This window comes from Priapulus caudatus, unplaced genomic scaffold (assembly GCF_000485595.1).
Source record: "Priapulus caudatus unplaced genomic scaffold, Priapulus_caudatus-5.0.1 Scaffold130, whole genome shotgun sequence".
Lineage (NCBI taxonomy): Eukaryota > Metazoa > Priapulida > Priapulimorpha > Priapulimorphida > Priapulidae > Priapulus > Priapulus caudatus.
In genome coordinates, this window is record NW_014577191.1 from 295,380 (window position 1) to 311,936 (window position 16,557).

The 16,557-nt window shown below is 43.7% G+C and overlaps 1 protein-coding gene across 1 annotated transcript in view; it reads right to left on the reverse strand.

Moving 5' to 3' along the window:
* The window catches only part of LOC106805854, a 41,777-nt gene that overhangs the window by 24,689 nt on the left and 531 nt on the right, over positions 1-16,557 (reverse strand). The window lies entirely within an intron of this gene.

The window sequence follows — 16,557 nt, forward strand, 5'->3', positions numbered from 1 at the left end:
TCACTCTCTTTAATTCTATCTCTCTTTCTCTCTCACACACGCATACACACACTCTCTCTCTCTCACTCTCTTTAATTCTAGCTCTTTCTCTCTTTTTCTTATTCTCTCTCTCGCGCGCGCTCTCTCTCTCTCTTTTGCTCCCTCTCTATCTTCTCTCCACTTTTCCGTTCTCCCCTCTCTTTTATTCTAGTTCTCTCCGTCTCCCTCTCTATTTCTTTCTGTTTTTCTCCCCCATCTCTCTCTCTCTCTCTCTCTCTCTCTCTCTCTCGCGCGCGCGCTCTCTCTCTTCCACTATCTTTCCCCTCTCTCTGACATTCTCTCTCAATCAATATAGAGAACGCACTCTCGCTAGCGTACGGTCGAGATGCTTTGAGAGTAACCGAGACATCGCACGAATTACACGTGTAATCTGAGAGGCGCAACAATACGCCACGCACTTGCTTATTATCATTTAATTATCACCTCCAGTGATAGATAGATTTGTAATAAGACCGCATCCACAGGATCATATCAATAAAAGTCCAGGTCCATGTACGATTAGAGGATGACGTTGACTGGCCGGGCACGCGTGTGACCGTAATATCTGGTCGTTCATCAGGCTATCAATCTCATACGCATATTACGTTCTTCAGAAGGCTGACAGGATCATCAGCACTGCTGTACGCGGGACACACAAGAGCTTGCTTACACAGGATATAATAACTCAGACGGTGTCTGTATTTTATTTTGCTTAATAGTTATATATCCTGTTTCCACGTTGTTGCGCAGTAGAAACAACTGATGCGCTAATGTAGGGAAATAGGGAAATCTAGAACTCGAGTTCCCGTTTGAAAATGTGCTCCACCACAAAGGTGAACCAGAGCATATAAATCAACCTTATATTTTTTTTATAATATTAAATTTATATGCTCTGGGTGAACGCTACGGAAGAATGCCCAGCATGCATCTTGAAATCAACAACCGCTTGCTCTCTGTTTCCAAACTCCACGCCAGATGGCGCTTTCGCTCATGGGCTCAATCTACCAGCAGAGCATATAAATCATTTATATGCTCTGCTACCACTGCCATAAGTAGATTTCGGTGACAATTTGTAACGCTTTTTTACTACAAGTTTTACAGCAGGCGCGTTACTCGTATCCTATGTAATAAGATTTGGACTAATAAAAGTTGCAAAGATATTAAAAATCCGACCGTTATTTCATGAAAAATTTGATAAAATAGTGATACGAAACAGTACGCGGATTGTGCGCCCATTTAGCTCTTTCAAATCATACGCTGTTTACGAATCTCCATTCGCTGGATTTCCCCCGAGCTCCACCCACTTTAAAAATAGTGCTAGCATTGCGGCAGTGGTATCCTGAGTGAGCGAAGGGGCACTGCATGCAGTTTGCTCTGTTTCCTGCTATTTGACCGCATTAGACATTGATCGTTGGTCTTGTGTTCCAGTGTAAAACTGGCGATATTTGAGCCGTATTAGAAACGTAAATACCTCGTTATCTAAACCGGACCCCTGCTAGATTGCACATGGACAAATATATACGTATATAGCTGTTGCTAGTGACAGTCAATGTTGACAGCCGTTGAAAATCTTGCAATAAGAAATCGAATGAACGCCTTCTGGGTGTGACTAGTCAGATCGTGAGGTAAACTAAACCATTAATATTTTCAAACATTTCATAATAGCAGGAGTGAACGAAAACGAATCGTGTTTTATACTCGCTCCTGATAACATGGACAGATACGATCGAAAACAACGTAAATGGGAAATCCCGGGTAAATGTACGCAGCGCAATTCTCCAGATAAATGTACTTAATTAAGTTATATTATTATGTAGGCTATAGTTGATGAATGGCGGCCGGATAAATTGGACTGTAGTGAATGCTATGTATTCGTCGAGTCTGGTGGATCTGCTTATTGGGTACTCCTAACGTGATCACAATAGCCTGTTGTGATTTGTCGTCAAATTTGTGACGGATTGAAATTGCCGATTTAGTCTCGAAGAAGAAGCGACTATGGTTTGGCCAGTAGAGTAAATCTGCATTGTGGTATGCAATCAATATCGTAAATTGCGCATTGCATACATGGCTTATTACAGATTATTAGCCAGGAAATGAAAACCATCAGCCCGAGATTGAACCTTCGTATGTTGCCACGAATTATGATTATCATACATTCTAACGCGCGCGCATTCATTTTGTCGACAATGACAACGGCGTCTTACCCATATAACGAAGAATCTTTCACGCGCTCCGTTTTTACTCTCTTTTTTGTTAAATATCACCGCAATAGATCAACATTTTACGACGCGAGAATATTTCACAATGACAGAAAATCGTAATTCTAAGCTCCGATGGACGCTTGCGTTTATTATTTAGCATTAAACATAGATTATGCATGCATCCGCCCGCGTGTTTTTGTTGGCTTGATGTAAAACCAATGCCGGCCAATTTCCCCCCTCCCCATCACCTACCTCTGCATTCTGCATGATGGAGGTACCAGCTGCCACGTACGCGTCTATAACAAGAGTAGGTCGGGCAGACACAGTAAAGAAAAGTCTATCGATAAATGAACAGATATATAGAGCATCACTAAACCAATGTGGGGTTGCTATAATATGTTATTCGGCGACAAACGCGTACGTAAACATCAGTAGTCATCTGCGGCTTATCTGATTAGTAGTTTCGCCATCTGTTTGCGTGCGTGCGTGCGTGCGTGCGTGTGTGTGTGCGTGCGTGCGTGCGTTGGTGTGTGTGTGTGTGTGTGTGTGTGTGTGTGTGTGTGTGTGTGCGTGTGTGTGTGTATGCGCGCGCGCGTGTGTGCGCGATGGAGAGCACGCGCGAGAGAGGGAAAAATCAGAGAGAGAGGGGAGAAGATGAGAGTGAGGGGGAGAAGAAGGAAGCGAGAGAGAGACGGAGGAGGAAGAGAAAAGAGAGAGAAGAGAGGAGAAAGAAGAGAACGAGAGAGAAGGAAAGAGAGCAATCAAGAGAGGAAAGGGAGAGAGCAAGACGGTCAGAAAGATAAAAGGAGCATTAAACACCGAACCCGGGCGATAAACATAGGTAGATGGGGATAGGACCAGGAGAGAAAAGGCCCGTCGCTGCCACATGTGGCCCGTGAATTTGATGTTTGTGAAGGAAGAGGCGCAGAAAAGGAAGAAAGATATAAGGCCGATAGGGATTGAAAACCCATGGACGAGGAAATGTGTCAAATTTAAATGAAATCCTTTAATTTTTAGGTGAATTAAAACTTATCTTAGAATTGTGTTGGGTGCGTGGATGTCTATTAGAAGCTGTTCCAACTTAATGACATTTAATGTCGTGAATCTAAAAAACGGATTAATAAAGGGGGGTGGATCCGATATCAATATTAAGATATCAAAGGGGGGATTTGTTATGAAATAGATTTTCAAGGGGGTGGGGGGGGGTGGATCGATTATCAATTAGATATTAAAGGGGGGGTTTAGATATGGAAATAGATATCAAGGCGGGGTTATATAGGGAAGCAAGTAACATTGAGGACTGGGGTATGTTTGCTTCGTCTTTCGCTTGGACTCTTCGCTCGGTTCATTGCTCGAGTAAAAGCAAAATTACAGAAGGGAGCCAATTTTTCGGGCTTCCAGGTTCACTGAACTCGCTTGGGACCTTTCGTTGCTCGAAGCAAGCCAAAATACCAGAGAGCGGGCCATGGTTCGCTATCGTTTCGCTGGACTTCCGCTTGGCGGCTTCGTTGCTCCGAAGCAAGCAAAAATTTACAGAAGCGCGGCCCATTGTTCTCGCTTCGTTTCCGCTTGGGGACTTCGTTGCTTCGAGCAAGTGAAATACAGAGCGGGGCCATGTTCGATTTGTTTCGCTGGACTTCGTTGCTTGAGCAAGCGAAATACAGAGCGGGGCCATGTTCGCTTCGTTTCGCTGGACTTCGCTCAGCTTCGTTGCTCGAGCAACCAACATTGAGACTGGGGTATGTTCGCTTCGTTTCGCTGGACTTCGCTGCTCGAGCAAGCGTAATACAGAACAGAGCCATGTTCGCTTCGTTTCGCTCGCCTTCGCTGCTCGAGCAAGCGAAATACAGAGCGGGGCCATGTTCGCTCCGTTTCGCTGGACTTCGCTGGTCGAGCCAGCAAATTAGAGACGATGGGTATGTTCGCCTCCTTGCGAGGAAGAGAGAGGGAGAGGAGAGAAAGATGAAGGGAAAGAGGTCAAGTGAGAGAGAATGAGAGAGAGAGATAGAGATAGAGATCGTCACAGAGAGAGATGGAGAGGTAGAGAGAAGGAGTTAGAGGGTGAGAGAGTGAGGTAGAGTGAGAGAACGAGAGATAGAGGGACAGAGGAAAAAAGAGAGAGAGAGAGAGAAAGAGAGAAAGAGAGAGGGGAGAGAGAGTGAGTGTGAGAGAGAGAGAGAGAGAGAGAGAGAGAGAGAGAGAGAGAGAAGGAGATGGTGAGAGAGAGGGAGAGGGTCAGAGAGAGAAAGAGGAAGAGAGGCAGTTTGTTGACAAATCTAATGGTCGATACGCGGCTTAGACACATGCACCTGTGTCGTGTGTGTGCGTGTACACACGCCCGCCCAGAGAAGTCTATCTGCGTCTCTCACTCTCTTCTTACAACTGCTAATGATAGTCTATAGCGAACGAAGCCACCTGTTCATACTTCTGTTCACAACTCCGATTGACGGCTAATGATACACAAGTTTATTTCAACATGACATTAGTCTTTACCTCCTGTGTCGCGTGTGTGTCGTGTATCTGTTTCGCTGTTGTGCCTGCGTTCGTTCGTGCGTAACTCGCTATAATATAACTCATAATTATATCTTCCTAACGACCTTACCTATTTTATTGTCATTTAAGACGGTTATCGTGACGGTAGGGACCTGTACCGTAGTATTTGGACGCTCGCCCGAAACTGGACGCTCCTAAGTGCACATGCGCGCAGGCGCTTCTTGTTTTACAAGGGCGCACACAGCGCATGCGCAGCATGCGCAGTAGTCATCTGCGCATCTTGCCTATCGAAACGGTCGCAATAAACAAACATGGCGGACTTCCCGGTCACTGATGGAAACATTTGATTGAAACAATTTGCAATATGTAGTAAATTAGTAAGACTGTGTTATGTGTGTCAGGTTACAAGGCGAAACAAAAAGAAAACAAAAGAGCATGGCTACTATTTCCTACGGCCGTGCAAAATAAGATTCAAACAAAAAGAAAACAAGAGCAAAACAAAAGAGGCATGCTAGAGAGGCGGTCAGATACTACGCTACAGGCTACGTAAACCCAAGTGCGTCCCCAGGAGGTTCAGCGTATTTTGCAACTATTTGTGCTCTAGAAACAAGGCTTTTTGGGCATTTTTTTTTCGGAGCACGAATTACGCATAGAGAGTGAATAATTAATATAACACCATTAATGCAGCAAGGTAGATTGCGTCATGGACGTTAGAAAGCATTGCAGTAATAAAATTTTCGTGTTGTGTAATTGTGCATTCCAAGCTAGTGGCGTAGGCCATGGTGCCGTGTCGGCCCAATTTTTGTGTGAAAGCGGATCGCGACTATCCTGTAAAATTTGCTTATAGAGCTGCAAAAATGATTTCGAGGGAGCATAGCGGCAGTAATCTGTGTTATTTAGACATTGATAAAGTTGTATGTTTTGTCTACGCGTAAAGTGTGGCTGTATTTTTAATTAATTTCTTGTTCGATGGGCTTATTCGGCCTGCAGGGGCTAAATGGAATCCCTCTACTGTTGTTCAGGGTAGCGGGAACGTGGCAATCCACGGAATGAAGCGGTGGGATAGCAAAAAAGAAATTCGTATTTGAGTGTACGCGGTACGCTTGATTTTGGGTTATCTCATTAGAAAAGGGTCAGAACTCCTGTGCAAGTTGTTAATTCATATAACTGAAGAATCTTTTCTGGATTCCGACATGTGTAAGACGCTCGTCCGAGGTGGCGTCTGCGGTTGGCGGTCCAGGGGGGAATTTTAATAGAATAGGCCTATTTTTGTGCATAATCAGCATTGTAAATGGCATTTCGAGTGGAGTGCTGGAAAAAATGATGTTTAGAAAAAAAATATATGGAAAATTTTTTTGTAAAATGAACATATATGGTGGTCACTTGCGACTTGATTCAGGCGATGGCATTGTTATTTCCCAAAATAAACCTTTGGCTGATTTTGATGGGTAATTTTTTCGTAAGGTATTACCGGTATTGAAATTGATTTCTAAGCGTGAACCGGCTTTTCAAACCGTTAGCATGCTTTAATCGGCTGGGCCAATTATGTTTAATCTCGGGAAAATTTTTGGCTCACACTAAACGGCCGCCGTCAGTGATACCGTATTTATTTCTGTGAGCTTTTGTGTATTGTATTTATAAATCGAGCCTAGCATCTTTCTTTTGCAGAACCATTTTTTCGTTTTAATTATGGATTTCATTATTTATTTATTTTATTAATTAATTAGCGCACGCACACGCACACAACATTTAATCTTTCGTTACGGGGGAGCACACATATTATTATTTTTCACTTCTGTGTATTGACTTATTTATAAATAGGCCTACTTATTTCCTTTCATATTTTGTTTCTTTTAGATTATGATTTTATGATTTAGTTTATTTTATAATTAATAGCGCACGCCCACGCACGCACACATTTACATCTTTGCGTTACGGGTGGGTGGGAGCACACACAACACCTCGACTTGGCGTCGCGCGCGCTAACGAGAGACGATCGACACACGCCAACAGCCCACACACACATTTCTGTGTCTGTGTTCTGTTTCATGTAAAAACTCACGCAGAATACTTGAAGTAAGTTTCTTTGTACGGTTCTTCAAACCAAGTATATTAATTGAACAAAGTAAACTTGATGCAGCCTAACAATCTACGTTAGCAAATTGCGTATAGATATCAAACTATCCACCACATCGCACACGCGCTGACCTGCCACAGCACACGCACACACACCACACCACACACACACACACGACACACGAGCTCGACAGCATCACACTCATTCACTTTTAAGTAGCTCAGATAATTAGCAAGCCGAATATTACAGCCGCACACGGACAGCAGCAGGCAATGCTTGACACACAACTGAGGACTATGGTCATATATTAGTTTGTGGTTTAATGTCATTTAGGTTAGGGTTAGGGTTAGGATTAGGGTTAGGGTTAGGGTTAGGGTTAGGGATCGGATTATCAATCATTAATCATTAATCATTAATCATTCATGATATCAAAGTTGGGAACACTCCTAATGGAGCGTTAGCCGTCTCTGTGTGCGCTCGCGCGTGTGCGTGTGCGTGTGCGTGTGCGCGTGCGCGTCCGCGTGTGCATATTATGTCTGTATAGTTTTATATTGTATCAATTTGTAACCTAGTTGTTAGTATATCATGTTGACTTGCTTCCAATGAATACTAGCGGAATACCCGGCGTTATCCGGGGAAATCAGTGGCGTTACTCAGTTGGTGACGTGCTTGGTTGAAAGGAAAATACCCCCAAAAATCTAACTATCTATCTATCCATGGCATCCATCCATCATCGCATTCCATGCATGCCTCGTCCATCGCATCGACGCATCTCCATCCCGTTCCATTCCATCATCCCATCTCCATCGCATCTTCCATCGCATCGGCCGCATGCATGCTATGACTGCGCGAGGCCATCCTATGGTCATGCGCATGGGGCTATGGCATCCATCAATTCGGCATTAAAGACGCATTCTCATGCCGAATGCATGCCAAATGCCATGGCATGCGCATGCAGTACACTGGCCATGGCGGCTGCATCGATCCAATCCATGCCATGCATCCATTGCTATCCATGCCCAATTCCCGAACGACTAAACAATAATAAGAAATCAAGAAGATAAAAGACATTAACAAGACATAGTAAAAAATAATAAATACTAGAATGAAATATATAAAAAGATACTAATTTAATATTTGATCTGTAACCTACATAGGCTTCCGTGAAGTGTTCCCGTCAGTTCGCGCTATTATTATCATGTACCATAGTGTATTCTGGATTTTTACTAAACGTTTAAATGTAGTAAAAAAATTTGAAATTAACGGTGAAGTGGCAGAAGTACATAATAAACAGTCCAAAAGTAAAGAAACAAAATTTCCGGAGGTGGGATTCGAACCCAGAATCAATGGTTTTATAGTCCGATGCTTTATGCATTCGGCCATTGGGGCGGTATGGTTACATAACATGATTAAAACGTTGGAGATGGACAACAAATATCCCTCGTTCTATTTATAGATTGTGTACAGATTTTCAAGGTTTCCCTCGCAAAATCACATTTTGGGAGGTTACATTTTTTTCCAAAGTTGAGAGGCAGGATACCGAATCATTGTCGACACGTGGTGTATGTTTCACGCCCAGCCATTCACCCCCTCCGGAGTTTTTAGCCGAAATGTCTTACTTTAATAGTATAGATACTTGGTTTGAAAAAACCGTCAAACTAACTTTGTCGAGTATTTTCTTGAGTTTCTATATGAAACAGAACACAATAACGCTACTTCGACGTTTATCGAGTGTGTGTGTGTGTGTGTGCGTGTGTCTGTGCGTGTGTGTCAGCGAAACAAAGGTAACATGTGTATTTCGCTTGCTCGAGCAGCGAAGGCGAGCGAAACGAAGCGAAGATGCAGCGCTCTGTATCCCACATTGACGCATTGGTTTGAAAGAACCATCAAAGAAACTTCTTCGAGTTTTCTCTATTTTCTTTAGTTTTGACATAAAACAGACAACACAGAATGTGTGTGTGGCTGTGTGTGTCTGTCTGTGTGGGCGCGCGAGCGTGTGTGTGTCTGCGTGTCTGTGCGCCCCCCTAAGGAAAGAGTCAATGTGTGTGCGTGTGCGTGCCGCAAAATAATTCTTAAATAAATAAATAATACCCCAGCGAACATACCCCAGTCTCAATGTTGCTTGCTCGAGCAACGAAGTCCAGCGAAGTCCAGCGAAACGAAGCGAACATACCCCAGTCTCAATGTTGCTTGCTCGAGCAACGAAGTCCAGCGAAACGAAGCGAACATGGCCCCGCTCTGTATTTCGCTTGCTCGAGCAACGAAGTCCAGCGAAACGAAGCGAACATGGCCCCGCTCTGTATTTCGCTTGCTCGAGCAACGAAGTCCAGCGAAACGAAGCGAACATGGCCCCGCTCTGTATTTCGCTTGCTCGAGCAACGAAGTCCAGCGGAACGAAGCGAACATGGCCCCGCTCTGTATTTCGCTTGCTCGAGCAACGAAGTCCAGCGAAACGAAGCGAACATGGCCCCGCTCTGTATTTCGCTTGCTCGAGCAACGAAGTCCAGCGAAACGAAGCGAACATGGCCCCGCTCTGTATTTCGCTTGCTCGAGCTATATACCCTATATAACCCCCCTTGATATATAATCAGGAGTATATCAATAATTATTGATATACTCCTGATATAATTGATATCGATGAACTCCTCTTGATATCTATTTCATATCTAACCCCCTTGATATCTAATGGATATCAATTCACCCCCCTTTATATCTCTTTTATATCACAACATTAAAGTTGGGAACGCTCCTAATGGAGCGTTAGCCCATTTCTATGCAAACGGATAAAACCTGTATCACGAGTTTGAATGCATGAATTCAGGTGATGAAATCTAATCGGCCTATGCGTGTAAGCAGAAAACAAAATCACGCCCGCGTGCACGTCAAAGCGGCAAGCACGCACGCGCGCACAACCCCACGTACGCACATACGCGCACACACGCTAACGTACGTACATACGCGCGCACATACGTCACCAACGTACGCACATACTGCGGCGCCACACACGCTAACGTAGCGTACATACGCGCGCACATACTGCGCACACACCCCAACGTACGCACATACGTGCGCACACACTCCAACGTACGCACATACGCGCGCACACACCCCAACGTACGCACATACGCGCGCACACACCCCAACGTAGGCACATACGCATGCAAACACCCCAACGTAGGCCTCAATACGCGCGCACACACCCCAACGTACGCACATACGCGCGCACACACCCCAACGTACGCATATACGCGCGAAAACACCCCAACGTAGGCACATACCCGTAGGCACGTACGCAATACCCATCAAGGTCGTGGCACTCAACAGCCATTTGTTGAGTAACAGCATTTATCATAAACAGCCATTACGGCGATTGCACAACATATAATCTGTTGGCAATCTTAGACGACTAGATCTGACACTTATACCCAGTATATCGATCTCTCGCCGCTCGCGCATTCCCCCTCCCCGCCCTCTCCCCCCCCTCTCTCTCTCTCTCTCTCTCTCTCTCTTTCTCTCTCTCTCTCTCTCTCTCTCTCCTCTCTCTCTCTCTCTCTCTCTCTCCTCTCTCTCCTCTCTCTCTCTCTCTCCTCTCTCTCTTCTCTCTCTCTCTCTCTCTCTCTCTCTCTCGCTCTGTCTCGAGCTCTTTCTCGCTCTCGCGCTCTCTCTCCCCTCTCTCTCTCTCTCTCTCTTTCTTTCTCTCTTTCTATCTCTCTTTATATTTTTCTCGTTCTCTTTCTTTCTCTCCCATTCATTCTCTCTCATTATTTCTCTCTCCCTCTCCTCTCACTCTCTCTCTCTTCTCTCTCAATACTCTCTCGCTCTCACCGTCCCTTTCGCTCCCTCACACACGTTTGCACGCGCGCAGGCGTGCGTCCGGCCATGTAAAGATGCTCTCCTGGTTTTAGGGTGCGTAGAAGGCGATAATTCTACTCGGCCGATAATGACGTCATCATTCGCCATCGACAATCATTGCCTTTCGCGGAATAGTCAAAACGGAGATGAACATGAATTGAATGACATTCGGCCGCTCTTTATATGAAATATTTTTGATAGGCCTACTAAGTATCGATATATATATATATATATATATTATAATATATATATATATATATAGAGAGAGAGAGAGACGAGAGAGAGAGAGAGAGAGAAGGTATGTGTTGTGTGTGTGTGTGTGTGTGTGTGTGTGTTTGTGGTGTGTGTGTGTGTGTGTGTGTGTGTGTGTGTGTGTGTGTGTCGTGGGCGTGTATGTGTGTGGTATGGTGTGTGTGCGTGTTGGTGTGTGCGTATGTGTGTGTATATATGTATACTGTGTATGTACGTGGGTGTGTGCGTATGTGTGTTATATGCTATACTGTGTATGTACGTGGGTGTGTGCGTATGTGCGTGTATATTGCTATACTGTGTATGTGCGTGTGCGTGCGGAGAACGCATGGAGGCGCGTCTATAGCTCCATCTGTAATCATATACGGCGAGTGTGTCGATTATTAAGCCAGCACGACTCTAATATATATGCGATGTTGCATTATCCTGACGCTCGAGAATTTATCGCTATACGATCTGCGGGATTCCAGCCGATTGCTGCGCACACGATCGCCCCCGCCGCCCGATCTCACCCATTACAAGCCATTTTCGCTCGCCTACTGCCTTGTTACTCGGAGTAATTCTGGCTCGAATCCAACAGGTATATGACGTTCATTAGCAGCCTAATCTTTTACTCGCGATGTTGTCGACAACGCACACCGCAAGTGCAAACGTCGCTGCTTATGTCTGAAGCCATTCAAATAAGAGGCGCGTTCATCACACGCTCAACGTCTTCGCTCGACATAGTATACGCTCGATGCTTCGTCGCTGTTTTAGATCCCAACCATGCGGATCATGTGAGAGAATTAAGGGTGAATAGAAATCTTTGTGGAGGAAACGCACCAAAAGCAGAGTGGTCTGTATCTGATCAGCGTATAATCAAGTTGGGCCGGGAAAACAGGAACGTTAATTTCTGCTCAACTGTATGTATTGCAACCAACATTACTTTTAGTGGTAAATGACAGCGTAGTATTACACAGTGCACGCACGCTGATAATTACCGCTCATAGACTAAATTCAGAAACACAGATTTGTCTATTATAATCAATAGTGCCTCTTTATAGGAACTGTGCAAGTGGAGGCATTCTAAAATCAAACGGGCATCATTTACGCTGTATAGTACATGCGTTGTTAGCCAGTATTCCGAGGTGGCCTTGGCCTACAAGTACACTAAATAGCTACCAAATAGGGTCACGGTATAGGGTGCGGGTTGGGACCATGCATGCGCGAAAAGCCTTTTGATTATATCGATAGACAAGATTCTGTCTCTGAAAGACAGTCAGCGAAGTTAGGGGTAGATAGCAAGAGCGAGAGAGAGAGAGAGAGAGAGAGAGAGAGAGAGAGAGAGAGAGAGAGAGAGAGAGAGAGAGAGAGAGAGAGAGACCATAGGTTGTGACCACGTACGCGATATCTGGCCCAGTGAACGCAGCAGCTCGACTCGCACCTACAATGTGCGATCGCTATTGCATTATTCACAAATATGCATTTTATAGCGTTGCGTAGGATATAATCCACCAGTCCTGCATTAACTGCTCTTTTACAATCTAGACGTTGTCCTTCGCATGTGCTAGACACTGTGCATGTGCACGTGCATGTGCATGTGCACGAGACGACTCGGGATTATTTCCATATTACGTATACAGTATGGATAGTGAGCGTCTAGGTACAATCGACAGTCATATTACAATAGTAATAACTGATGAATTGTAATCGCAGAACTACAGGTATAGCCTACTATTTTTGGTGTCAGATCCCTCAGTAGTATAGCGTTTAAAATTATTAGGTTACATGCTCCATGCAGAAATCGGAAATGAACATTATTTACTTGTAGATTTTGGCAAAATCCTAGCAGCCCAAAATTGCTGCAATTTTCCTCGATTTACCAATTTACCTAAAATTATAAAAATTACAAATAATTATTTATAAATAATTAGATACCAATGTAACCCCTTCGTTATACCAGAGTGTATGTAGGGGCCTATAATATAATTTGGAATTTTAGATTCAGCAAACAAATCTTACTTTCAATAAAAACAATTAATACACCAAAACAGAACAACGCAGATACAGACGTTCACGTAACTGTCTCCTGCCCAACTCCCTCCACTCCTGACTCTCCGCCTCCAAATCCGAACAAAGTATATATTGCCCCATTATTCTACTACAAATTGCCCCCACATGTCCACTTAAACCGGAGCCCTCCTTCCGCGCCTCCGATTCACAATGTAACACTAAATACTCGAAATGGTCCGATTACAAGCCTGCGCACGAACATCAGTACGCGCCCGCCCGTCTGCCAGATTAGTAGGCCTACTAAATAATCAAGTCCCGGAATCACAATTTAAATTAGTCTGAAACTAGCCTAGCTCCTAAATACAAAATCTGTAAAACATACGCTACACCAATTTACCTAAGGCTGGTTAACTTATGGTAACCGAGTTATTACACATTTTCATCCAATATCGATAAATTGGGTCGGGCCTGCTAAATTTCTCAAAAAGAACGGAAAAATAAGAGGTGCGACGCTGCCTTTTAAACATAGAGATAAGCATTAGCAATAAGAAAAGCCTAATGGTTTGCACAAAGCAGGCGTCGGAATTCTATTTGCTAATTACAAGTGACCTGCGCCCTATATAGTACGCACCGCATGAATTCCATTCGCGTTCGCACACGATGAGCGTCGGAAAAGATTTGTCTGCGAAATTAGTGAGCTGGCGTTAAAGGTCTCCTTTAGTGATAAAAAATTGTTACATATATCAAATTATCTATGTTATGTACAACTACTAAGAAATTGACAGGTTGAATGGTTTTCGAATGTATGAGAAAAACGCATTTTTTGATGGACACAATGTTAAGAATTTGCGGGCTCGCTGTGAAAAGCCTAGCCTGATGCTCGTCTAGCCTATAGCCTACGAGCACAACTGTTGACAGTGCAACGCTCCGTTTAATAACGCACGCATCATTCACTCGTTTACAGCCGCTCCATTATCGCGACGTCGTCCTATTGCCAACCGCGCTCTGTCAACAAACGCGAAAACCGCGCGCACACAACACGACCTCGGGTCCGTTTGAACCAGAGGGGGCATGCAAGCTGACAAGGTCGTCATCGTCTGCGGACTCAAACAATTTGTTTCCTTTAGAAAATGTAAAATTAATATCACGCTGACGTGCGGTGTCGCGCGGAGTGGCAGACAGAGATAGCAGGCGCCTCGCGTAAGACCACGGAAGTCACGGCGCCCGCCATGCTGCCTGCCGGTAGCAACGTGACAATAAATTGCTCAGCGTTGTCTAAACCACCTGCGAGACTTTCATCAGTGTGGCGTGACAGCTCGCTTCGAGAGCTGGTAGACGTGAAGATCGAGTGATAAATGATTTGCGTCAATGGCAGCGGGGGTGACAACAACGCCCACCAGCCCCACCAACATCGCTCGTTGGTTTACGTGGTCTCCATTCGGAGCGCCACCGTCACCAGCGTCATCAGCAGCGTTCGTTGGTTCCCGTGGTCTCCACTCGGAGCGCCACCTTCACCAGCGCCACCAACAGTGTTCGCTGTTAACAGTATCATCTAGGGCGCCACGGTCAATGGCACTGACAACACGAACATCAAACACACACACACACACACACACACACACACACACACGCACACACACACGCACGCGCACACGCACGCGCACGGCGCAACAGCGACGAACACGCACGACGCAGCAGCGCACGAACGGCACGACCACAGCAAGGCACACAGCAACACACACACACACACACACACACACACACATACACAGGCCGACACCATCACGAAAGGGTAAGAAATGTAAACGCACGTCACACGTCGTACATTTCGCGGTCTATAGAGTTTGATCGAACGGTTACTAGTAACAAACTATGCGTTTAAATTCACTAACAGGATAAATATGTGTACTTTACAACGTAAATAAAGGCCCGTACAATATTATCGTACATAATGTCCCTCATATTCCCGCACGTTGATATACACCAACACGAGAAACATTATTATTTTGCAACATAAATTTAATTAGTATAAAATTAGTAGTTTTATATATAATAGTATACACTGCTGTCACTAGTATTACTAACATTATTTTAGTTGTTTAGTAGTATAATTGTAGTAGGCCTACTGCTACGACTACATGTAGTAGGCCTACTATACTCGATACAAAAATGTAACCCAAAAAATTGATGGTAAGCTAACCCTACCCAGTGGGGTGACATTATAATAAGAAGTAGTAGGTCTAATAGTAATAAAAGTCTAGTGAAGGTTAAAATACTCAAGGCCTATCGAAAATTTTATCTGTAAACAATATCAGTAATTAAAATGTATATATTTATATATTAAACATAAACTTATTAGATCGACACTTGTACGACAATATTACTAACTATTTTTCATGTATATACTAGTTGATACAAGCCTACAGACACTACGCTGATACTACGTCTGATCCACGGTTATTTATTCATTTAGCTCAACAGGTGTCAGTACTGATGTTCTGTATGAAAACGTTGTTTGTGGTGGATGTTGTACAGACTTCTACTATTTATTAAACTGCTTTACAACGGCAACCGTGACGTGCGTAGCATGTATACGATTCCCATAGCTAAGCTCTGGTTTCCATACCTACGCCACAATTATGACACGCCCCCTTTCGAATTTCGTTCATTTTACTGAATTTAAATTGCTTCCTATTTTGCTATTCCTTTCGATGTGAACAAAAACCCCTTGGCAAGCATTTAGTGTCGTGATCAATATATCAAATCACCCAGGTTTTATTGGATTTTTAACTAGTTGAGAAACAATCTTATCAGGGAAGACTTTGAATATACATTTAGTACTGTTAGTAGCTACTTTTCATGTAAAAAAATGCAACAACATTTTTACAAATATACACCCTAGAAAATTCGTGACGTAGTCAATATAATATTACTTCAAACGATCTATAAATGCAACTGTTTGTTGAAATACCTCAATGTAAGTAATAGGATAGTTAAACATTATTGTTTAATATATTTTTGGTAAGATACCCATCGTTCGGTTCGCATAGGCTTGAAGTAGGAAGCTTTAAATCAGCAAACGTTTCTCCTACGTGTATCCTTCAACATCCCATTACCAATAACCGCTTCATCTTTTTATGTCGTTAGTTTTATTTTTAAATATAAAGAGCGTGCTTTAAAATCTGCATAGCTATTTCATCTATAACGGGCCAGAAAATGTTTATCGCACATAGAAACAATGCAAACGCTGGAATATGTAGTTAACTAGTGTATAGTAATAATTTACTAGCATATAGAAGTCGGTTTACCAGTTTCCCTATATAATATTGTCTAATATTTTGTCCATTGTTACATATGCTATGCAGTGGCCCCCGCGTTATTGGACCTCGGATAAACGAGAGCACCGCATAAACGACATGTGTCTTTCGAAAACCATCCTCATGCGCGCTGTTATGTGTTCGCCGATTAATCGGGACCACCGCTTAATCGGAATATATTCATGGTCCTCAACTTGTCCCGCGGGGCCAACTAAGGCGGGGACCACTGTTAGTTACAAATGTAATTTATCGTGAAAATCTGGACGGCACTCAATGTCAGCCGTATATCTATCTATCTATCTTATCGTTAACTTGTGACGTCTATATATATATATATATATATATATATATATATATA